This window comes from Vombatus ursinus, unplaced genomic scaffold (assembly GCF_900497805.2).
Source record: "Vombatus ursinus unplaced genomic scaffold, bare-nosed wombat genome assembly UNPS02014803.1, whole genome shotgun sequence".
Classification (NCBI taxonomy): domain Eukaryota; kingdom Metazoa; phylum Chordata; class Mammalia; order Diprotodontia; family Vombatidae; genus Vombatus; species Vombatus ursinus.
The window spans coordinates 6,579,672-6,605,691 of record NW_020954581.1 but is presented as its reverse complement, the minus strand read 5'-3'; the positions used below and the strand labels follow the sequence as shown (position 1 = coordinate 6,605,691).

At 38.3% G+C, this 26,020-nt stretch overlaps 1 long non-coding RNA gene across 1 annotated transcript in view; it reads left to right on the top strand.

The window, feature by feature from the left end:
* The window catches only part of LOC114051531, a 49,283-nt gene extending 25,096 nt beyond the window's left edge, over window positions 1-24,187 (top strand). Inside the window, exons 2-3 of the long non-coding RNA XR_003570171.1 lie at window positions 20,573-20,677; window positions 23,992-24,187. This is a non-coding gene — a long non-coding RNA (uncharacterized LOC114051531). The remainder of the gene's footprint in view (window positions 1-20,572; window positions 20,678-23,991) is intronic.
* Window positions 24,188-26,020: the final 1,833 nt, after the last annotated feature.

Below are 26,020 nucleotides of genomic sequence, written 5' to 3'. Positions count from 1 at the left end.
TCTAGAAGCTCTATTTAGGGAGAGCCAGCCATCTTTTCCTTTCTCCCTTAGCTGTATTCCAAACTTCTCCATCATCCTTCCTCTCTTGTTTCTACCTTGATCTTCCTCTTCTCCCCTTTTCAGATTCTTCTCCATGTTGTCTTCCCCTATTAGAATGTAAGATCCTTGTGGACACAAACTATTTTTCTTTTTGTCTAGATAAAGAGATATATATAGTCATTCCCAAGGCTCAGCACAGTGTCTGAAACATAGCAAGTATGTAATAAATGCTTGTTTATTGACTGACTGTTAAGTGCTGGTGATGCAAATACAAAAAGTGAAACAATTCCTGCCCTACTACTGGCAGCTACTTGGTATGATAGAGTACTGCACTTGGATTCAGGAGAAAAGAACTGAGTTCTAATAGTGTCTCATCTTATTTCAGATCTTCACTGGCTGTGTGACTTGTGCAAGTGATTTCACTGCTCTGGGTCCCTGTTTTCTCATTTATAAAATGGAAGATGTTAGATTTGAAGACTTCTAACATCCCTTCAAGCTGTAAACTGATGGTCCATTAATCATAAAGACCTTCTATTCTAATAGGGGCAGACACCATCTATAGGGAAATGCTAGTCTACAAGGGGAGTTTTGGTAGGGAGGATCACAGGGATGGTGACGGGATATATAGGGAAGCTCATCTATGGAGCCTTTCCAAAAGCAACGCTATTATTGATTTAATGACTATGCCAAAGGCAAAAGGTAGAAAGGGGTGAGGTAGAGGGGAGTAAGAACAGCAGACAGATGGCTAGATAGCCTGAGTGTATGGCTTAATGCCCAGATGGTATGTGAAGGTGAAACATGATCTGCTGTGTGGGGCCAGCAAGTATATAGTGAGCTAAATGAACTCGCTCGTACTTACTCAGCCACCAGTCAAAGTAGTGGATGCCTTAAGGTGGCACTTTCAAAGATGAGTGTGTTAACTTCACCTGGAACTAGGAGCATGTATTCTGATCTAATTTCTCCAGTTTGTCAATGTCCTCCCTAAAACGTGGTGTTCAGAGCTAAATATCATTGTCTAGATCTGGTTTTTCCAGGATTGTATCCCATGAAACTATCATCTCCCCAATTCTAATTACTATACTTATTTTAAGGCATACTAAAGTCATATCACTTTTTTTGGCAGCCATGTCACACAGTTCATGAAAGCTAGGGAAGATATTTCCCCTTTCTAGCCTGCAAAAACCTATTTCTCTTTTCCCCTGGACATTAAACCTTCCCCATACATGCGGGAGGGTTTTTTATAGTCATATTAAAATATTTCCTTCAGTTTGTGTGTTTGTTATTTTTTGAGCTTTTTGTCCCTTTCATATGAAATATTTTCCCACCACACTTCCCTTCATCCTGTAACTGTGCAGTTGACTTTTTGAACCTTAAGTGAGGATATTACATTTATCCTTGCTAAGTTGTATGTCATCAGATTGATTCTTTGTTTCAGCCTGTGGAGATTTTCTCATCCAACACGTTAGCTATCTATCCACTTTAGCTTCCCATCATTTTTGATGTTGAGAGCTATGTCAACCTTCAAATAGAAGCACAGAATTTCGGAATTGAAAGCAACCTCAGAAGGCATGCTTCCAACCTGTATTCAACAAAGAATTCCATCTGTAGTGCAACAGGGAAGGCAGCTGTTGAAATACTGGATAACACAGGGCCAGAGACAGGATCTGGGGACACCATAATAGAAATCTTCCAAGTTGACATTGATTTCCATTACTCACTGGAGTCAGGTCCCTCAACTACCTAAATCAACTCTCATCATGCCCACATTCTCCATCTTGTCCACATGATAACGTAAACGATTTTCTTAAATGTGTTTTTAAAATAAAGGGATACTGGGGCAGCCAGGTGGCGCAGTGGATAGAGCACTGGCCCTAAAGTCAGGAGGACCTGAGTTCAAGTCCAGCCTCAGCCCAAACACTTTGACACTTACTAGCTGTGTAACCCTGGGTAAGTCACTTAACTCCAATTGCCTAAAAATTTTTAAAAAATTAAAAAAAGATAAAATAAAGGGATACTATACTTAAAATACATGACATTGGTCATCCTTTCAAAAAGAGGCTTAACAGATGTGATCTGCCCTAGATGACACCATGCTAACTTTTGGTGATCATTGTATTGATCTCAGTGCCTACAAATCATCGCTTAATAACATATTCAAGAATTTTGTCAAAGCTTACGTGTCGAGCACTGTGTTAAATTCTGGGGACAGAAATATATAATAAAGGAAGACCTGAGTTCATATCTTGCCAGATATAACTAGCATATTGATTTATTTTTTCTAGTAATAAGGGGACTTTTTCCTGGGTTGAGGAGAGAAGGAGATAACAAGGTTGATAAATAATAATAGACAAGGAAAAATGAATGATATTTCATTCACTGAAATGAAATAATTTGACAGTAAATGGTTACTAAACTAGTTTGGGTCATGGTACTTATTTCATGTTTTTGTTTTTTTTTAATAAAAAGAGAGGAAGTTTTTTGGCACCGTAGAAAAAGCAATGCATTTGGTGTCAGAGTCTGGATTAAAAGCAAGTTCTATCACTTCTGCAAATATGACTGAGCAACTGCCTTAACTTCTCATAAATTAAGTTTGCTCATACATAGAAGGAGAGAGTTGGATTAGATGACCTATAAAGTCCATTTCAGATTTAAGCTTTTGATCCTAAAATATGATATTTTAAAGGAAGTGTTTTGTTAACTTCCACTTTAAGAAATACCAATGCACAAAGGAGTAGTTTCACAAAATTAATACATTAAGAAATTATTGTAGCAGCCAAAGTATAGTAGCCTTTGTGGCAGGAAGACTTGGGTTTAAGTCCTACCTGCTTGTGACACTTATTAATTGTGTGATTACTGGCCACTTGACTTCATCGGACCTCACTTTCCTCATTTGAAACATAGGCATGACAATAATAGGGTTGCCACAATGCTTAAATGAGTTAATGCGCGAGTATGTATGTGTGTATACACACACACACATACATACATACATATATACACACACTCTAGACAATTGAGTAGGGCTGCATAGTAGTTTGAGAGCTGGCCTTGAAGTCAGGGAGATTTGGGTTCAATTCCTGTCTCTTACCTTGGACAGATCACTCAGCCTTTCAGTGTCTCCAGTTAATTCTCAGAGACTATAATTTGCAAAGCAATTGCTGTTTTGCACTAGCGAAGGGAGTTTGCCCAATGGGAATTCCCCACATGAATGAAATCGCAGATCCCCCATACCCCAAAGTGATTATTCACATGAAAAAATCATTACTCTGTTTCAATAAATGGAATTCCTGCAGTTTCCCTTTAAATGGTTCCCTTAGTACATTTGAAAGATAATTTCATTTAAAAGGGCTTGACTTACATGCTTCTCAGACATGTATCTGTTTTGTAGAGTGAGGTCCATCTGTCATTGCAAATAGTTCATAACACATATTCTGGTTTTTTGTATAGAAAAATGATACTGACCCATCACCAGGAGGACATTCCGGTCATGTTGCTGGATTTGTACTAAGCCATCCACATTCCCTCACCTGATCCCACTCATGAGTTGCAGTAGTCATTTGTTAGACAGCTGGTCAGGATTAGCGGGGAAAGTCACTGGCCATGAAACAAAATGTTTCCTTTGGGCAAACCCATTCCTTTGGCCTTATTACCACCAGGCTCTGAGCAGCTGAGCTAACTGGTCAAGATAACAAAGACACTGGGAATGGACCCTACCACTCAGGAAGCATTGAATCTCTTCTATCCCTGAGATGGTGCTCCCTCTCCTCTACCTTCCATGGTAAGGAAACAAATAAGTGGCATTTGAGATACTATAGCTAACCTTTTAGTAAATTCAGGAATTTTTTTTTCAGTATAATCCATAGCATGAAAATTTATCAATCTATTTGCTATTTGTCAATCTAAAATGGCAATTTTCTTCTGTTTTTTTGTTTGTTTGTTTGCTTGTTTTTGCCAATCATTAAAAAAGACAATTGGAAGAATGCTCCATCCCACTTGTTATCATCTGTGCATTTATTCCATGCATGATACTGATGAATGTTTCTCATAAAGAAAACGACTCCTATAAATTTTTGAATGGGGTGGGGATGGGGTACAAGAAAAGGAAAATAACATAAATTGAACTTTATTTTTTTTACTCAGTTTGATGTTTCTACTGGTTTTAATTAATCAGTTGCTCAATGAGCATTTACTAAAAACTGCTTCAGTGACCTAGTGCTGGAAACACAAAGACAAGAAAGGGGTGAGAATCTCTGCCCGTAAGAAGTTTACCTTGGGGAAACAACACACACATATATAGATATATAAAAAGTAGATTCAAGGTATTTTGCCAGGGGTAAGCACTAGCACCTTAAGAGCCAGAATGGCCTCATCATTAGGTCTGACCTGAGTCTTGAATTTGATCTTAGTCTTGAAGGTAACTGAGAGTCAGAGGTGAGGAGGAAGAACATTGGTTGAATGAATGAATGAATGAATGAATGAATGAATGAATGAATGAATGACTGCATACCATTTAAGAGCTTGCTGAGTTAACATGATACCTTACAGATTGTTAAGTGCTTAATAAAAGCTTATGGACTGACTGTACCTAACGGTGCCTGCTGACACACTGTGGCTTCTTAATAAATGTTTTTTGGCTGATTTATATCCATTACCTCTCTCCCAGACCAATGTTTCTGGCTGCCAATAAGACTATTTCTGCCCTCTCCCCCAGCCACATTAGCCACTGGAAGTTGTATAGTATTTTAATTATCTGGAACAAGCCAAATCTCCTCAAAATTCTGTTCTCCTGGGCAGTCTCAGTGTGGTGAGCTCTTATAACCACATTGAAAGATTGAGGAGGTGTGAGCAACTTCAAAGAATCATGGTCTATTAGGATTCCTTCCTCCCCTTCATTTTCACTGTTGGGTTAAGCAACCAGGACCCAAGAATGAGAAGGCCAAGTGTGAAGAGACTCAGCTCTTGTGGTTGATGGTGGTGAGCCTGGGGCAGGAAATGTTCTGGAAAGTTGAAACTATCTCCCCTAATAGTTCTATTCCAATATAAAAGATTTAAGACACTCAAGTATTTTAATAGTATTTCTAAACCAGACCAAATAATGTCTTAATTTATACAATAAAGAACAAAGGAAATAGAGACTGCTCTGGTTCTTTTATGTTCTTTTGTTCTTTTTCCACTTAGATATTACTCATTTACACACACACACACACACACACACACACACACACACACTAGTATATGTGAAACTGTATATGAAGAGAGTTCACGTTTAGATAGAGCTCTGAGACTTATAAAGCCCTTTTTCTACATTATGTCATTTGATTCTCATAACATCCCTGTGAACTAAATGCTAGTATTCCTAGCTTACAGATGAGGAAACTGAGGCACAGATAGGTTTAGTCCGGGAGAATATTTAGTTAGTATCTGACTTGGGATTTGATCCTAGGTAATCCTGACTCCAAGTCTAAGTATTCTAGCAATTCTGTGGTGTTGCCTTGGCCTATTCAATGCAATTTAATTCAATAAGCACTTATTAAGCACTTACAGGATAGAAGCACTGTGCTAAGTGCTATCTTTTCTCTAAAGCTCACATTCTAATGGGGGAGGCAAACACATATAAAAGGCATTGCAGTCTCAGGGGAGAAGGGGCAAATTTCTTATAGATGATTTTTTTTTTTGGTCATTTCTCTCTAGATAAAATTCATGGCAGAGTAGGTGGCAACCTTCAATGATAGAGGGTGGTTGTCACTTCTGAGCTACGTATACCAATGAAATCACAAATGCAGTTCCTGTTCCTAACTAGTTAATTTGTGATGCATACATAAGGGAAGGGAGGAAGGAAATAAACATTTAAATAGCCCCTACTATGTGCCAAGGATTGTGCTAAGTGTTTTACAATTATTATCTTATTTGAGTCTCACAACAATCCTTCAAAGTAAATGCTGTTATGGTCCCCATTTTACAGCTGAGGAAACTGAGGCTGATTAAGTTTAAATGACTTGCCGGGGATTAGACTGCTAGTAAGCACCTGAGACAGGATTTGAACTCAAGTCTTTCTGACTCCAGGCTCAGTACTCTATTAGCTGTGCTACCTAGCTGCCTCTATACACACATGTATATGTCTATCTATCTATCTACACATACACACACATATGTATATATGCATGAATATGTTTATGGGTATATACACATACACACATATTTATAATATAGTACACATATTTATATATTTGTTATATATGCCATATATATGATATGCATATGCTATTCTAGAATGGGTTTTCAATAATTAAAAGAAATCAGATGCTGATATAGCACAGATAGTTACCCTGAAGGAAGGTGATCATTTTATCTTAGAATTTTTGAGAGAGAAAAAGGAGAAATCTGGACATAGCCTTACATACACCCTAGATTTTTGAAAACCAAATATAAAGAGTTCACTAGAAAGCCATGTAGGATCCCATAGGCTTATTTCCATCAGGGAGGTTAACCCAGGAGGGATGACAACTCTCAAGAAGAAAATTCTAAAGAGTCAAAGAGATATAATCCTGATAAGGGAGAAAGGGGTAGCCATGTAGATAATATTGACTGGGTAGAGTTCTACGTCTCCACTAGGGAGGAGGGGAGAAGATGGAGGTGGAAGAAGGGGAAAGGGCAAGGTAGGAGGCATTACACTTCACTTTCTATTGTCTGTAGCCTGAGGGTTCAATATCCTCTTAATGATCATACTATTTTCATCTTTGAAGACATGAGTGTTGTTCTTTTAGTTCAGCTAATTTCACTCTGTATTGACACTTATAAATTTTCCTGTGTATCTCTGAATTCCTCACATTCCTCCTTTATTCCCGAACAATAATCTGCCATTTTACTCATATGCCCCAGTTTTTTTCAGCCTTTTCCCGGTCAACAGGCACTCATATTTTTTTTTCTAGCTCTTCACTATCACAAAGAGTATCGCCCTGAATATTTTGATATATTAGATTATTGTTTCTGTTTCTGCTTTTTTTTTCTTTTTTATACTTCTTTGGAATATATTCCAGTAATAGGGATCACTATGTCAAAGGATATAGATGGTTTAGTCACTTTTTTGCAAAACTATATATTAATATCCAGAAGAGTCATGCCACTGCCCAGTTCTACCAACAGGACATTCATGTGTCTCTCTTTCTATAACTCTTTCCACATTGGTGATTCAAATTCAAATCTTTTTTTTTCTCTTTTCATCAGTTTGAAATGTATGAAGTAAACAGAGTTTTTTTTGTTTTTTTTTGCTTTTCACATTTTCATTTCTCTTACTGCTAATGATTTGTAGCATATTTCTATGTAGTCATTTATAATTATCATTTTCTTCTTTAAAAAAAACTGTTCATGTTCTTGACATCTTAGCCAAAGTATCTTTTTAAAAAGACATGTAGAGAAAATGGAAACCAGGGCAGGTAACAGAGGATGAATATTAAAGCATGACATATGGTCCTGTAAGAATAGTCTCTGGACAGCTAAAGCTCAGAACAAAAAGGTAATCAGCAGAATGAAAGCAAAGGACAAAAAATGGTCTCAGAATCCCAGAATGTCAGAGTCTGTAGAGCCCTCAAAGTCCAACCCATCCTTGGACATGAATTCCCTCTACTTTGTACTCAACAAAGGGGTCATCTAACCCCTTGTTTGAAGACCTTAAGAGAGGAAGAACTCACCACCTTTCAAGGGGTTCTAATACTTTTGGATAGTTTGAAGAGTTAAGAAGTTTTAATAAGTCAAGCAACTATGGAAATGTCACTTAACCCCTGAGTTTTATCGTATGTAAAATGATGATAATTATACTTCTAAATATACTTCACACTATTGTTGTACGTGGTGTCCCAAAAATCTCAGTGAAGTTTCAAGCCATTAGTTTATTATTATTAATAGATACTTATTATTAGATAAGGAGCCGAGTGTGTGGTTTCATTAATAACAAGATGTTTTAGGTAAGGAAACTGCCTTTACAAATGGAAGTCAGCACCTTTTCTGTAACTTACAGCCTTAGAGAGTTTCCCACAGTACCTACCCAGCGTTAATCAGTATGCACCAGAAGTAGGACTTCAATCCTTCTTGGTTTGGAAGCCAGATCCTCAGTCACTACTTCATTTTGCATGTTATTGAATAAAATGATCCCTGCTAAGCCATCTGTTCTCTGGGTCACATACCTTTACTTCCTTCAACAAATACTTCCATGCTGTGATCTCCAGGCCTTTCACTGATAGTTATTCTGATCTATTATCTAGTAACCCTATAAAAATCAAAAAGAAACAAACAAAAGAAAAATCACATAAGTTTGGTTTAATTTGTTCATAAGGAAACCAAACAGGCATTACTTAATTTTATGCTTTTACTTAATTTACTTTACTTAATTTACATTACTTAATTTTATGCTGGGCTTTAATAATATGTCTTAGTAATTTGCCAAGAATTGTCAAGTAAATCAATTTTGCTGTGAAATATTTTGAAGGTTACATCATATTCCTTAAAAAAAAAATCAATACACTTATTTTTTTTTTCTCACCCTGTACCATCTTCCCAATTCTGGATTTTTCAGAGGTAACTGAGTCTGACTCAACAACCATGTCAACCAGTTCTTTCAACCTTCCACTTCTTTGAATCCCTAGCTTTTTTCAAAGGAAACTCAAATACCCCTTCTTGTAACACAGCTTTCCTTACCTCAACCCATCTAGTTGTTACAACCTGCCCTTATCTTACCATGGAAATTGCTTGGTATCTCCTTTGTATACCCTTTATATTTTCTTGTCTGTGTATCATGGCATAAGAGTTTAAAACGAGAGAGACATTTCCAAGTTAATTCAGAAGAATCAGAACCCAAACAGAGAAAAAAAGAGTTACATTTTCTAGTGATGGTTTCGATTTTCTAGCCATGTCCTATTGAATTCTAAATTTGAAAAGGCCCCATGATCTCTGGCTGTAAAGATTCTATGATGTCTGATTCAAGTACCTCAAGAGAATAGTTGAGGCTTAAGAATTGTGACCAACGTAAAAGGTAATGAATCACAAGGTGTTTTCGAGTACTAGTTGACTTTTCCTGTATTTCTATGTCTGTGTCATGTGTCCCTGAGGAGGTCCTGTGCATCAACATGGTACAGAAGAAAGAGTACAAGATTTGCAATCTGAGCACCTGGACTTTAAGCCTATCTCTGACACTTACTACCTGTGTGATATTGAAGAAGTTATTTAACCATTCTGGGGAGGAGAGAGAGGAAAGAGGAAGAGAAAGAGAGACAGAGAGACGGAGAGGGACAGAGAGAGAGACAGAGACAGAGAGAGAGAGACTGAGAGAGACCGAGAGAGAGAGAGAGAGAGAGAGACCGAGAGAGAGAGAGAGAGAGAGAGAGAGAGAGAGAGAGAGAGAGAGAGCATTTACAGAGGTCTTCTAGGTACCAAACATTATTCTAAGCACTCAGGATCATTTTTGTCCTTCATAATCAAAGAGGAATAAAATGACATTGAGATTTAATTTTCAGTGTAGTGTGTCCAACTGAGGCTGATGAAACCAGTACAGCTCTGAAGGCTCTACTACAGATCAGGTATAAGCAGTCCATATGAATATTTGGGAAGGTGAGGTCTCTAAATGTGCTTATCTTCCATTTCTTTTGAGATACTGTAATTACGCTTTGCTCATGTAGCATAGTACCTTCTTTGATGCAGGCATGCCAGATGGTCCTGTGCTTTTGGGTAGATAACCATCTTCTAGGTGAAGAATCAGCCAATTAAAGAGGACTATGGCAAGAATCTTGCTGGCAATGACTAAGAAAAAATATCTTCCTGTGATTATCACAGGACAACCTATTTCCTTCTTCTTTATAAAGATGGAGACATCTCTATAATGGAGGCATCTTTGATCTCCTAGGAAATAACATCCTTTTGCCATATAACTCAGAAGATTTCAATCAGCTTTTGTAAGAGCAGTGAACCCCTTGCTTAGTAAATCTGTGCTGGAATAGAATCAGCACCAGGCACTTTGTCACCCAAGAGTTGCCCAATGTCATTCAAAACCTGTCCTTCAGTTGGAAGTTCAGCTAGAGATGGATTGATGTCAACTTGATGTATGTGGTCAGTGGCTTCAGCACTGATTGATGATGGTCTGTAGAGAACATTGTGGAAGTATTCAGTCCATCTCACCAGGATCATGTCCTTATCACTGATCATTGTAGCTCCATCAGTGCTGAATAGTTGAGATGCACCATAAGCCTTTGGCCCATAAATAACCTTCAGGGAATTGTAGAAGTACTTTGGATTGTTACTATCAGCATAAAACTGAATTTCATCTGCCTTCTTACTGAGCTAAGTATCTTGCAGCCCTCTAAGTTTTGCTTGTACTTCACTTTTGATGGAGTTAAAAGCTGCCTTCTTAGAAATAGATGAACTATCCTGCTGGTAAACCCTGTGGAGTTCTCATTTTTCATTTAGTAGCTTCTGAATTTCGCCACCATTTTCATCAGACCAATCCTAATATTTGCGAGTGTTCTGGTCCAGATGAGTAAACACAATGCTATACACCAAATCTCTAAAAACTGCCCACTCCTTTTCTGCTCTGCTGTTGCCAACTGTGTATTGGTTCGGCTTTCCCTCCGAGCACAAAAAAACTGTATAACCCTGGAGAAAAGCTCTAATCTGTTGAAATTGGATGTCAGATAGTTGTCTTGGGGCTGCCACTTTTGTTGAATATGAATGTTTAGCTTGAATAGACTAAGTCTATTGTTGACCCAGCACTCTGAGTCATTCATCACTCTCACATCCTATTTGTCTTTTTTCTTTGCAAAGACAAATACTAACGTTTGCTGCAATGTTGCACCCACATAATTTTATTGTATTTAGGTAAATGAAAAACAGTGTTGGTGATGAGAAGGTCATAAGAAGCACAGGTCTTCAGTAGTAAATGACTGTTGGCCATTGCTATTTCTGACTCTAGTTCTCTCAAAGACTTCCTGTTATGTCTGATAGTCTGTGCCTTCTCTGGCATTAAAGTCACTCTGAATTACAAGCTTGTCCTCCTTTAGCACATTGATGATAAGGGTCTCAAGATCTTCATAAAATTTTTCTTTGACCTCATCAGGGTTCATCATGGTGGGAGCATGTGCACTGATGATAATGGCATGGTATTTTCCTTCAAGTAGCAACCACATTGACATGAATCTGTCTTTTACTCCATTTTGTAAGCATACAAGCTTGTTGACTAGATTTGATATGATTGTAAAATTGAGGCCAGCTTCATGGCACTCCTCATCATGGTGGCCACCCCAGAAAAAATATATATCTGGCTCCAATGTCAGTAAGTGGGCCTTCATTTGCCAGCCTTATTTCACTCAGGTCTGCTATTTGGATGTGATGCCTGCTGAGTTTTCTCACAACAAGAGCTATTCATCTTCAGGTCTATTGGATTTCATGTTGTCCATAAGCATGTGCACATTCCATGTACCGATGATGAGTGAAATCATTTTCACAAAGGTTTTTGTGCATTTGTGTGTGTGTATGTGTGTGCATGTGTTTGTGTGTTTGCTGACTGTAGGGATCCCTCCCTGCCACAGTAAGCAAGGTTAGATGAAGCAGGTAATTTTTAGGGCACCATTTGTAACCCCTTCCTCATGCCAGGAGGTGAGCAGTACAATCCTTTATTTTTGTTTTTTGTTTTTTGTTTCTTGTTTTTTTGTTTTTTTGGTGAGGCAATTGAGGTTAAGTGACTTGCCCAAGGTCACACAATCTAGAATGTGTCAAGTGTTTGGTCTGAGGCCGGATTTGAACTCAGGTCCTCCTGACTTCAGGGCCTGTGCTCTATCCGCTGCACCACCTAGCTGCCCCTAGTGTAATCCTTTAAAAGGCTGCTCAGACACACAGGTGACTGCTGAACCCCACTGCTGCTTCAGTGCAGTGAGAAGATGACCTTAAGCCCTAGGCCACCTGTATGCAGGGTTGTGACTACAGCTCCCAGCGTATCTGCACCTGCTGCTTTGTCATTAGCCCATTGCTACAGGACTTTATTAAGGAAGGTAATATAGCAACATAAAAAATAATAAAATAGTTGAACAATGAAATAATAAAATACTTGAACAGTAAAATAATGCAATCACGAAATAGTGAAGTGGAAAATGCTAAAATAGTATTTGTGACGTCTTTTGACTCGCTTGTAAATTGGCTTTAAATGAAACAGATTTGCTTGAAGTCATTAGCTTAGTTTCTCTTCCAGAGTTATCAGAGTCTAGTGGCAAGACAAAAGTTAAGAAATTGCTTGGGCTGCAGTGGATGACCTAGACGTCTTCAATGTCTGACCAAGCTCTGAGCACTCCACAGCACCTGCTTCCTCCCCCTTCATGGCCCGTTGGAACAAGGTGTTCACATCCACCAATTCTACTTCAAAGTAGATGGTTGGGGTAGACATCTTCCTATTTTGCCGATGGGTTTGAGGCCTGTCAGTTACCCTCAACCTGGTTTAGCACATCTGCCTAGGCAAAATGAGGGTGTGGCACCGTATTACAGTTTCTTGGAGCCACAGATGAGAGTTGAGTGGCAGGTAAACACCAAAGATGAATAAGCCACTATGAAAAGGGCTTGGCAGACCTCACAGTTACTAACTATCCCTGAACACCCCATACACACTAAGCACTCAGGATACAAATACCATTAAATAAAATTGACTGCCCTTAAGCAGCTTATGTTCTAATGTGGGAAGATAATACATTAAGGAGTCTTAGAAAACCTGGCAAAGGAGGATAGGAGGAAGACTCCAAAGAAAGTCCAGCATGATTGAAGTGAAGCCTGCCTGGGGTCCTTACTAAATAGTAATCTTAGGGAGGGAGTGATGTTACCAACAAGAAGAGGAGAACCTCAAGGCAGATGTTTCTTGAGGTGACAACACTGCTCTTGAGGAGGAAAGGCAGGATTCTAGAGAGAGACCAGGAGAAATTGAATATATGCTAAAACATAAGCTTCTTGAGAAAAATAATAGTTTGTCTCTGTATCCCAACGGCTTTGCACATAGTCAGAATTTAATGATAATTTGAGCAAGAGTTGCTTTGATTTTGCCTTTATATTCCCATTAAAAAAATTCTTATCTATCCTGTCCTACAGGAAAATAGAAGGGGAAAGGGATAAGAGAAGTGTGGGGGGTGGAGATAGAAGACAGGGCAGATTGGGGAATGGGTATTCAGAATACATGCTGTCTTGGGGTGGGGGAAGGGACAAGATGGGGAGAAAATTTGGAACTCAAAGTGAATGTTGAAAACTAAAAATAAATAAATTAAATTAAAGAAAATTTTTTTTAAAAAAATTCTTATTGGATTGAATTAGATCTGCACAGTAAAGGATTTGGATTCAATGATCTCCCAGGTCCCAGGTGAAAGTGAAGCTGATGACTTTGCACAGCCCTCCCTCACTTAAATCACTTACGTGCCATGGTATCACCTCCCTGATGTCATTGAGGTCCTCCTCGAGAAAGACGGACAAACAGCAGCAGCAAGTACTGGGGAGACATAGACCAAATAATGGAACAGTTCTTGCCCTCAAGTAACCTACATTTTATCTGGGAGACAAGGGCATACATAGGTATGCAAGGTGATTAATTGACGGTAGAGTTAATTAGTCACTAGAAGCTGTAAGATTTAGCAACCAATTGGCTATGTGGAGTGAAGGAGAATAAAAAGTTAAGGATGATTCCAGAGTTGTGAACCTGAGAGGCAAGATGAATGGTAATTAGCTATACAAAAACAGGGACATTTGGAACACAACTAGGTTTGTGTAGGAAAGAAAGTAATGAGTTTTGTTCTGAACCTGTTGAGTTTGACATGACTATGGAACTCCTCTTAACTGTTCATCGATTGGTGTCGTAAGACTAGAGCTCAAGAGAGACCAGCAAATCCATATGATAGCAGCTTTGCTGTAGGCCAACCAACCAGAAACAGAGCGCAAGAGGTAGAGAAATATTGAGAGCTTCCAGGATTGAATTATGAGAGCTCCAAAAGACAGTTCTGGAGACAAAATGTTTGAAGACTATGGGGAAATTTGCTAGATAGGGAAAAGTTTTCTTGTCTAGGGACCAAGGTAGCAAGGGTTTGAATTCCCCATATTTGTGGCCAGAACATTCCGAGCACCTGCTGCCAAGTTGGGGCTAGTGCTTACAGTGTGCCCAGAACTGTGCTAAAATCTAAAACCTATATCGTTCTTTCCCCCAAGAAACTGCTGTTTTATGGAGTCCATGCAACAAGTACATAGAAACATGGGTTCTTATTCTGTCTCTGATACTTGCTACTTGTGTGATGCCGAGCAGATCATTTCCCCTCCCTCATCTTCAGTTTCATCTGTTAAATGAAGAGACTGGATTGGAAAGTTCCTTCAATTTCTAAATCTATGATCCTATGGCCTGTATTTGGCATGGAAGGCCAGGATTAATATGTAAGATCTTTGTCACCTGTGAGACTTTTAGGGCTTTCAGGAAGAAAGTGTGTTACAAAGCTTATGTTCAAATTCAACCAATTATTTGAATGGTTCAGCCCAGGAAGAAATGTAGACTAAACATAGCGTAGATAGAATGCTAGAAACCAGGAAGCAGACTGGATGGGGCACCCAGTCCAGACGGGAACAGTTTGTTCTGTTAGGACCCACAAGGTAGAACAGGGAACAAAAAGTAAAGTTGCAAAAAGGCAATTTTAGAGTTGTTATGAACTGACTGGGAGGAAGTGAGGCAATGTGGTAGGTTTCCTCCTAGAGTTGGCATCAGGAAAATCAGAGGTCAAATTATGACTCAGATGTCGATTAGCTGTTTGACCCCCAAGAAATTCACTATTCTCTCAGCCTCAGGTTCTTCATTAGTAAAATGAGGATAATAATGGCACCTACCACTCAGTGTTGCTCTGCCAAATGAGATAGCATGTAATAGTGCCGGGAAACCTTAAGTGCTATGGAAATACAATTTATTATTAAGAAAAGAAGTGCTAAAAATTAGAACTGTACAAAAGGAGGATGGGCTGCTGCCATCCCTTGAATGTTGGATGACCACATTCCTAGGGATTCTTTTGCAGCTATGGGTTGAACTAAATGTGATCCAAGATTCCTGTAATTATGTGATTCAATGAAGACCATTAAAAAAACAAACAAACAAACAAAAAATTCAAACAGTTGCCTGTTGTATCCATGGAGAATAATAAGAGAGAAAGGAAAAGAACAAAACAAAACAAGATTTATGTCTTCTTCTTCAGGTTACTGGGGGAAATCTAAGAAAGGAAGGCACGGTGAAGGGTGCCAGTGATAAATCGGCAGGGGTGGCAGGGAGTCAACTCTTTAGGTGAAAGAAAAGCTTGCCCTCCATTGGGGTTACAGGGCAAGTGCTGTGAGCCCTACAGCATCCCAGCTGCCACTTGCTTTTTTGCCAGCCTCTCGGTAGATTTGCTCACCTTGATTTGTCCTTCTTGATCTTGGTCGATTATAAAATTGTTCAACAAAGTGCTACCAAGGTCCTAAATTTAGCAGCAGATTTTAGCTCCTTGTGAACAAAGAAAATCCCAGTCCTTGGCTCATGATCTATATTTCTTGTCCTTGCCTTAGGTCTTCCTCCTTCTCTCCTTCCCTCTCTCCCTCTTTCCCTCTTTCCCTCCCTTCCTCCTTTCCTTTCTTTCCTTCCTTCTTTTCTTCCTTCCATCCTCCTTCCTCCTTCCCTCCCTTCCTCCCTCCTTCCTCTCTCTTTCTTTCTGTCTCTGTCTCTCTGTCTCTGTCTCTGTTTCTCTCTCTCTTGTCTGTTTCTCCACCTCTCTCTCTCTCTCTCTCTCTCTCTCTCTCTCTCTCTCTCTCTCTCTCCCTCCCTCCTTCCCTCCTTCTCTCTTTCTTCACTGCTGTTAGGACTCTGAAGAGCACTCCTAACTTTGCTGCTTGTCCTTTAGTCAGAAATCTTTAAAGGACAGGCTAGCTCAGACACAGTAAAAGGTTTGGATGTATGTCTCAATGATGTCCAGTGGTTTTTAAAAATATCTTTTGGTGTAAGATTTTTCAGATTTCTCAAAAAAGGTTTCCATATCTTTGCTGCCCTTAAAAATAATTCAAGAATATAACTTGATTCAGGGGTTGAACCACAGTAATTGATAATAATTATAATACTACTTATTATTAGAATTAGCATTTTATAGTCTTTAAAGGTTTGTGATGTGCTTTATATGTGTTATCCCATTTGATCATCAGCACAACCTTTTGAAGTAGCTCTTGTTATTATCCCTGTTTTACAAATGATGGATCTGAAACTGAGTGAGGTTTAGTGATTTGCCCAAGGTCACCCAGGTAGTGAGCAGTGGACACAGGATTCAAACTCAGATTTTCTTGACTCAAAGTCCAATGCTATTTCCACTGCGCAGTTCTAGAGCTAGACTTACAGGGCAATTAGTCTAATCATTTTACTGATATAGAAATTGAGGTGGGGGCAGGGCAGGTTAAATGACTTGCTTACATTCATATAGGTGGTAAGTGAACAGAGATGAGAAAAGAGGAGGATCCATCCAAATGAAGTCTGGCCAACCTTCCTGAGAATTTTTAGTGGGAAAATCACATCTTGTGGGCAGAGGAGATTTTTGGAGCATAACCTATTAGGGTTACTGAAAAAATTCTACAATGAGATCAGCCCTGGCATCCCCAGGGATCTTCTGCCTCTACCTTGGTCTGTGAATCTACTAGCCCTAGATGAAATGATGGAGCCCACTGAGAAAACAGCACTTGGAGTTTAATTGAAGGGAATAACTACTGTGCACTAGTCCTTTTAATCAAGACGTTAAAAGGAAACTTTATTAAACTGTGATTGAATATATAAAATTAAGATGTGATGCATTTTAAATATATTAGCTCAAATTATAAAATATTAAATTAAGATTTAATATATTAAATTAAAGACATATTAAACAAGATTGAAAAAAAATGCTTTTAAAAATCTCAAATTCACCAGAGGAATTATTAACCGTTTTATTTGAAAGTGAAGGTCTGGCGAGCAGAAGAGCAGTAAAATGAGGACTCTTTAAGGGATGATTGTAGACCCCAAAGGCAGGGCAGCTAAAGGTGAGCTCTTAGCAAGCAGAACAAAGCTAAGAAGCTTTTCACAGCAATCCTGGTGATGGATTGTTATGTCTGTTGTCCAGAACTGTCCCAGCTAAGTTTGGAGCAGCTCATTGCCAAGTTGGCCAGAGGGTGATAAATGTTTTCCTATAAAGCAACTCCATCAGACCAAGGCACAGGGGTGCTGCAGTAGGGGCAGTTGCCCTACTTGATAACAACCTTGATTCTTTAGGCATTGAACTGAGTGGTCCTGAGTTTGCAACAATTGACACAAATATAGGGAACCCTAAGCTGAAACTAAAAGTAGGATTCTAGAGCTGCCCACAGGAAATGGAAACAAGTGGTGAAATATACCAGGTATCCTCAGAACACAGTGGCCATCTATCCCTCATGGGAAATATGGGGCTCATTTATTTCATGGGAAGTTCTTTTCCTATCTATGCAGAAAAGCCCCTGAAATTAGTCTTACTCCATATTTATAAATATAGGGCCCATTCAGACAGGTTGAATCCCTAAAAAGTGATCCTACTGGCTGCCGTGTGGAGCAAGGACTTTTTTTTTATTTTATTTTTTTTTTAGTGAAGACTATCTTTCCTCTCAGAAGAGTGCCTGCTGAAAACTGCAACTGATTAAATGAACCTGTAAATAACTGAAGAAGGCAAAGACATTGGTGTACGTTTTCTGTGAAATCAGTAAAATCAAAGACTTTGATCTGGAAAATACCGTAGAGATCATCTAACCATCTAGACCGACCTCTTCATGTTACAGATGAGGAAATTGAGATCCATTAATGCTAAGCTACTTGTCCAAGATCACTCATGAAGGTTGAAAATAGTAGAAATAGGATTTGTAGTCAGATCTTCTGATTTCCAACCTCGCCCTCCTTTCTTCACACCTCATTGTTTCAGGGATGTAGCAATGTAACTAGGGTAAAATGATAGGGCTTTACATCAGGGTGTCAAATTTAGAGGGAACCAAATTTAGAAGGTATTAATGATACCTGGATAGAAATTTCAGCACCAGAGAAACAGCAGAGCCTAGCAACTAGTGAGAATAGGAACTAATAGACCTTCCTTAGCCTCAGTTCCCTCATTCATAAAATGGGATGATTTCACTAGATGTCTTCTAGCTTCTGCTATATGATTCCATGGAGAGTTGTGGGCAATGTACCTTTCCACCATGACTTACCAGGCCCTGACCCTGCCCCAGAAGCGTTAGATAATGGAAAGAGTGCCGAGTTTGGAGTCAGTGGTCATGGATGCATTTTCTGCTTATGTCATTTATTATCTATGTGATCTTGGGCAAGCCACTTAAATTGGGGGGGGTGGGGTCTCAAATTTCCTTAAATCAAGTAAACAAGCATTCAGTAAGAGCCAGTGCTGAGGATACAAAGAAAAACAAAAATAGTTACTTCTCTCAAGGACTTTGATTCTCATAACAGCCTATGTGATATATTATGGACATATACATGAGGAAATTGATGTCCAGAAAAGATAAGTATGTTCCATAAGATCGCAGACAGACCAAACAAAATCTTATTTCACGTCCAATTTTTTTTTATACCATTACACCATGACATATGAAGGCACTTAGGTATGTCAAAGGCTCCATAATTTCACTGGTCATGGGCATTCTGTTTTCCAATTAAAATCTCCTTGGTCAATAACTTATAGTCATAGATAATTGACTATGTCTCAGAGTGTCTAAGGAATTTGCCCATGGTTGCATAAAGAGTAAGCATAAGCAGGTCTTTCCTCTTTGAAAGGCAGTATAGCATAAGAGATAGAGTGTTAAATTTGTAATCAGAAAAAACCTGAGTTCTTATCCCACATCATATACTTATTTGTTTTATCACCTCTGGGTGAATCCCTTGGCCTCCCTTCCTCATCTGTAAAATGGGAGAGGTTGGTCAGACTAAATAGCTTCTAATGTCCTTTCTAGTAGCAAAGAACTAGAAACAAATTAGGTGGACATTCATTGGGTAATGACTGAACAAATTTTGGTATATGAATATAATGGAGCACCATCTTCTGCACGAAACCTTTCCTGATCCTCCCTACTCCAACTAATACCTTCCCTTGCAAAGTACCTGGTATTAACTACTTTGCATATATTTGCATGTATTCACTTTGTTGATGTATGTGTGTATATATATATATATATACACATATATATGTACTTTTTATCTCTTTCATTAAAATATAAGATCCTTGAAAGTAAATTTCATTCTTTGTACATGTATACCTAGCACCCAGCATAGTACTTGGCACCTAGTAACCGCTTAATAAGTTCTTATTGAATGACTGATTTAGAAAAAAAAAAGATAGGTTTATATGAACTCACAGAGAGTGAAGTGAGCAGAACACAGAGAATAATTTATACTATGAGCATAACCATAAAGTGAGAAGGAATAACTTTGAAAGACCTCAGACCTCTGATCAAAGCAGTGATGAGTTATCCTGGCTTTAGAAGACTGAGGATGTAACACATCTTCCACAAGTTAGCAATAAAATAAGAAACTATAAATGCAGAACCATACATATATCCTTAGACACAGCAAATGTGTTGATTTGTTTTGCTTGATTACATATTTTCTATGAGAGAGTTTCAACTTGGGGGGAGAAGGAGGAGAGAGATATGTATATTAGTGAGTAAAGCTAAATATGAAAAAAAAAATTGATCGATTATTTTTAACAGAGGTAAAGGAGGATAGTTTTAGAAGTTGGTAGAGCAATGTATTACATATATAGTTTAGAAGATGATAAAATAAATCAATTATTTACATATAAATATATATATTTGTATAAGTATATATTAAGTCCCTTCCATCTCTAAAATCTGTAATGCAGATTCCAAGTCCAGCACTCTATACCAGATTTTCTAGTTATTATATAAACTCATTTTTTTGGCTAGGTAATGGGGTTAAGTGACTTACCCAGGGTCACACAGCTAGTACGTTTCAAATATCCAGGTCCTCCTGACTCCAGGGCCGGTGTTCTATCCACTGCACCACCTAGCTACCCCTAGTTTTTACACAACTCAATTTAAAAGGATGAGCAGAGAACTATCACTTGTTGATCACAACTCATTAAATACATAAAATATTTTTAGTAGAGAAATATTATTAAAGAAATGTCACAAAATAGCCTGGTTCATTAGTTATAACAACCTGTTGTCTACTAGACCTTAGACCAATTAATTGAGAAATATAGTAAAAATGATTTTTTAAAAAAATATATAGTTGTTGCTTATATCCTTGAAAACCTTCAGATTTTAAGTGTAAAAACATAAATTTCAGCAATGATTTTAAGGCTGCCTTCAGTTTTGAGCTTGTTTTATTTTTGGCCTTGCAAAACTTGTATATTTGTCAACCTGTTTACGCCTGTGAAATAGAATGTAATTAAGTCTGCAAATGTATTCATAAGCACATTTATAAAAATGGTAATGGTGTGTTTTTTTTTTAAATTCCCAGTTGTGTGAATCTTGAAATTGTTGGGAGTTCAGGAGGAAGATAGAAAGCTTGTAGAGAATTCTCCTCAAATCTTCCACTCAGCTTACTTTTATCTGCCCACATCAGGTAAGATTTCCCTTGGGCTATTCATCCTAAGAAGTTTCTCAGTGCCTATATGTTTGAGAATATGTTTTCTTTTTTCCTATCTGTGACTAGGTAGGGCCCTCTTGATTCCTCTGAGAATTCTGAAGAAAAGATTAGAGTGAAGCATAATGGATAGATTTCACTTTTGTTTTTAAGTGTCAGATTTTTTGTATTTATCTAAAGAAATATCTCTTTTATATTCCAAGTTTTTTATCTGATGTATATATTTTTAAACTTAAATTAATGAGCTTTATATACAAAGTGTTTTACATTGTAGATCAATCATTGTCAAAAAAAGATGAAATAACAGGAACTTTTTTTTTCTCTTCTTTATTTCCTCTTCCTACATATGTGTGGTTTTGATTCAGAAGTTAGGCTAAAGAGAAAACAATAAAAATAACATTTACATGGAGTTAAAAAGAAATACTATTTATTTTGTCACCTCCTTCCCAGACTATAACAACCACATTTTATCAGTTTCACTTATCCTTCGATAACCAAAATACACCACCAGCTATAATTTCTCTCCAGAGGATTTTTCTCGATTTATTTTCCATGAGTTAGCAATGATATTTCCCTTCTCATATGCCTCCAGGGCATATGCTCCATTCTGTTTATGACCATAGATATCATCATATTTGAAAAAAGGTTTACGCCACGTCTCTATGTCTTCCTATACTATGTAAGGGAATCCCCACTCTTAGACTGCCATAGGAGATCCCTGTTCACTTGACTACAATATTTTGCCTTAAAACAATATGTTTTCACATCCGGAGTTCTAAACCTCAGAATGGACCTTGTTTCATAGAAATCAAGTTTCTCCTCATTTGGTTTTAATATCAGGACAATTTTGGAGTTCATAGCACAGAATTTGCCTGGCAACAAGACTTTATTCCAAATATTATTTAAGGACCAATACACTTTAAAATTCCTACAAGTAAGTCAATATTGTGAGAAGTTAGCACAGAGGGTAAGCCTCTTATTTGCAAAAGGACTTGGCTGTCTCTGACAGCAGAGACCTCCATATCATCTGGTAGATGTCTCACTGCAACGTTTCCTTTGTGATATGTTCAGCTTATATAAGACCATATAAATTATTACCAGTGCAGGTCACTTCTTCCTCTTTGAAATAACATCACTTTTCAAAAAACAAAAAAAAAAGCCAATGTGTTCTGTTCCTGTTATTAGAGAATACGTTTTTAGTGCTTGAGACATTTTGATCTAAGTACCTTCTTTGTCCAGTTGGGTAACAATAAGTCTTGGAGGAACTTTGACTCCTTGAAACACATTGAGACTAGTTCAGCTCCCATATTGGTCATTTGTAAGCAGCATAATGATGCTCACTTGAGAAAGTCCAGGACTAGGCATCAGGAAACTCAGTCGTCACTTCTGGAACGAATCAAAGCACCTACCTATCTTCCCAGCATCACTGAATATCCTTTCCTTTGTTATCTCTGTGGTCCAGCCAAACTTGACTTCTCTACGTTGCTTCCATGGGTCACTCCATCTTTTCTCTCCGTAGCTTTACCCTGGCAGGACCCACAGCCAGAATGCACCCCCACCTCCCCTCTGCCTCACCAAGTCCTTCTCCTCCTTCAAAATGGAACTCAACAACCACCTTATGAATGGCAGCATTCCTGATTCCCCCAACTGCTAGCGACCTATCTCCCTCACAAACATCCTTGCTTGTAGTTAATTTGTTTTTGTTCACTTTATATTTGTTCTATATACACTTGTATGTATACTGTTTATACTTACATGCTGTGGTTGTAGGAATTCTTTCATTCTTATTTATATTCGCAGCATCTGCATAGTTCTAGTGCATATTAGGAGCTTCTTGATTGTTACCATATGCTGAGGTGCTATGGAAAAAACATAAAAACAAGAGTCTCTGCCCATGAGGAGGTGTCTCTCTCTCTCTCTCTCTCTCTCTCTCTCTCTCTCTCTCTCTCTCTCTTTCTCTCTCTCTCTCTGTCTCTCTTTCTCTTTCTCTTTTTGGCTAGGCAATTGAGGTTAAGTGACTTGCCCAGGTCACACAGCTAGTAAGTATCAAGTGTCTGAGGCCATATTTGAACTCAGGTCCTCCTGACTCTAGGACCAGTGTTCTATTCACTGTGCCACTTAGCTGCCCTGAAATGACACTCTTATCAGAAAGACAAAATGTACATTTATAAAGCTACACAGAATAAATAAGAGGGAGGAAGCACTGTGTATTTGGGAAACTAGCTCAGGAGGGGAGGAGTCAAAAGTCCAGGAAGTGCTTCAATTAAAACACACACACACAACAACAACAACAACAAAAGCATGGATTAAGTGCCTACTTACTCACTAACTATATGACTTTACGCAAGTCACTTAACCCTGTTTGCCTCACTTTCTTCGTCTATAAAATAAGCTGGAGAAGAAATGACAAACCATTTCAGTATCTTTGCCAAAAAAAAAAAAAAAAAAACAGACAGCTGAAAAAACTGAGCACAACGTATACTGAGTCTGTCAGCAAGAACTGATTTAATCTATCTCCTATGTGCCAGTCACCATGCTAAGTGATGAGAACATAAAACAAAAATGTTCAAAATAAATACAAACTGTACAAGTAGTTACTGAGATAAAAAGAGATGATGTAAGTGAAAAATCTAGGAAGTTCTTTAATTTAAAAAGAAATCAGTGAACAAGCATTTTTAAGTGTTTACTATGATCTAGTCATTAGAAATCAATCAATAAACATTTATTAAGCACCTAATTATATGCCAGGCAGTGCTAAGTGCTGGATAGAAGAAAACATATGAAAAGTCCCCTGCCCTCACAGTGTTTGCTTTACACTGAAAAGAGGAAATATGTCCATAGACAGAAGTAGGATACAAAGTGACTGATTCTTTAAGGAAGAAGAGTTCAGACAGTCAGAGATCAGAGTCTCAGCTAGAAACGTGTGAAGTCTCGGCTGGCCTTTATTTACAAGCTAGGCAGGGTCTAAGATCTAGGTTGGATGGTTTGGGGCAGGAGAACTAATGATTCAGAGATACCCCCAATGAACTTGGTCCCAGCATAGAGGCTATTTGCCCTCTGCCCTCCTGCATACTTCCTGCTGGGCATGGGCTGCTCTGGGTTCCCAGATGTGTAATTACAGCCAAAGGGAGAGAATCTCAAGGACTGCAGGTGTCCTAACTGCTAACTGGGGCAGGGGCAGAGGTGCTCACCTTGCCAGGAGGTTCTCACATTCAAATAACGTTTAAATTACCAGAAGCACCCTTAGTCTGTTCTACTGAGGTTCTGTTCTTCTTTCTTTCTTTTTTTTTTAGGTAGAAATGAGTGAAAGTTGTTCAAAACTCTCAATTGAATTTCTGTGCGGCAGAAATGAAAACGATTGTCGAAAAATGGTGGGTAGCAGGATAAACATTGCCAAATGTTGTTTTGCCCCTGGGAAGCTTGATTTCCGCTATTGAGACCAAAAGACAAAAATGTAGAGCCACATAACACAAGCTTTGAACACGCAGCTGAAAGGCAGTAGCAGCAGAATGAAAATAAAGAATAATTATGTTTATAAAGAAGAGAAATTTTGTCACAATGGGAATTCGGTGTGGAGTTGAATTACAAGTGAGTTTTTTTGCTTTGTTTTGGAAAGTGAGTTAGCAGGAAATGCAAAAAGTTAAGGTGGGTGTTATTTGGGGAAAAAGAGACATTCAGTGCCTTAAATTCTATAAGAATGGGAGGAGGAAAAAAAGTTGATTGATGGGCAGTTTTTAAAGGGTGACAAGGCTTGTGTGGTTTTATGTGGTTATTCTGCTTCCCAGAACCAGTGAAAAGAACGGTGAGTGGGAAGCTTGATTCTCTCAGCTAGGAAATGAAGTCGCATATGGTGTGAACAGGAATAATGGTTGAACACTGTGCAACAACACTAACATGACAGTTTGGGGCCCGAAGTGAAGACGAGCATTGTATCCCATTGAAACGGCAAGGGGAGTGGAGGTGAGCAGAATGTAATTATTCCAATTGGAATCTGGCCAGGATACAAAAGCTAGAGTAAGAACTGTTGAAGCTTGTTGCTTTGGGCTTATGGGAAAATTTGAGCTTCTCATGCCAGTGTGTACACACACGTGTGCGTTTTTGCACATGGATGTGGGCTGCTTGCTAGTTTCATTCACAGTGAAATGTGGGAGCTGCTCCACCCTTTTCTTTGTCTACGGAAATGATTGGCAAATTTTCCTCCATTCCTACTGGGCTGCATGGACGAGTTAGACCATATTATGCCCGCAACCACCACTATTCTTAAGCTCCCAAGCCAAAGTAACTATCCTGATTCTTTCCAGAGTTCCAGTTTGCTTGCTACAGTATCAATGCCAGCCATTGAAGTGACTCATGTTCTTTAGTAACACTCCCCAGCCCCAGTAGCTTTCTGCTTCACATCTTACCCATTGAGGAGGATGGAATCTGGCTAGCTTTGGAGAGCTGATTCAAATTTGTAGAGTTTCTTTTTTTTTTTCAACTGGTTCATCTTGGAATGATTCTTTTTTAAAACGTTCACTAGTTTGGTGATAACTTTTATGGACAGAGTCACTAGTTAATTAAATAGAAAAAATAGCTTCTCTTTCCAATCCACAGGTGTTGCACATAGGAAAGAAGGAATAATAAGTAATAGAAAAAGCAATTTTTAAAAGGCTATTCCATTTTTTCTAGATACTTCTATAAAAGTTGCTCTTTTTAAAAAAATATTCCTCCTCAACATGATCTTTTTTAATTGGTTTCTTTTAAGTTTCCCCTTTTTAGACCCCAGTGCAAAGGAAAACATCTCCAACTATATTGTCCCTCACTTATCCTATAATAATGATAATGATAAGCAACTAACATTTACATAGTATTTTAAAGTTTATGAAATCTCTATAAATATTATCTTTTCATCTTAAAAATGATTCTGGGAGGTAGTTTCCATTACTATCCTCATTTTACAGATGGGGAAACTGAGTCAGACAAAGTTTTAATTGACTTACCCTTGTCCACTCAAGTCTTCCTGACTGTAGGTCCAGTTCTTTGCCACTGCACACTACTCCATCACATATAATAAAGACAAAGACTGTGATTTGCTCAGGATCACTTTACCAGTATGTATCTGAATGTAGATTTGTACTCAGGTCTTCCTGTCTACAGTTCCAGCAATAAGCTGTGCTACCTACAAAATAATGTGAAATAACCCAAGAACTATATGAACAGAATTACAAAACATTTTTCACACGAATAAAGTCAGATCTAAATAATTGGAAAACACCAGTTTCTCATGGGTAGGCCAAGCTAATATAATAAAAATGACGATTCTACCTAAACTAATTTACTTAT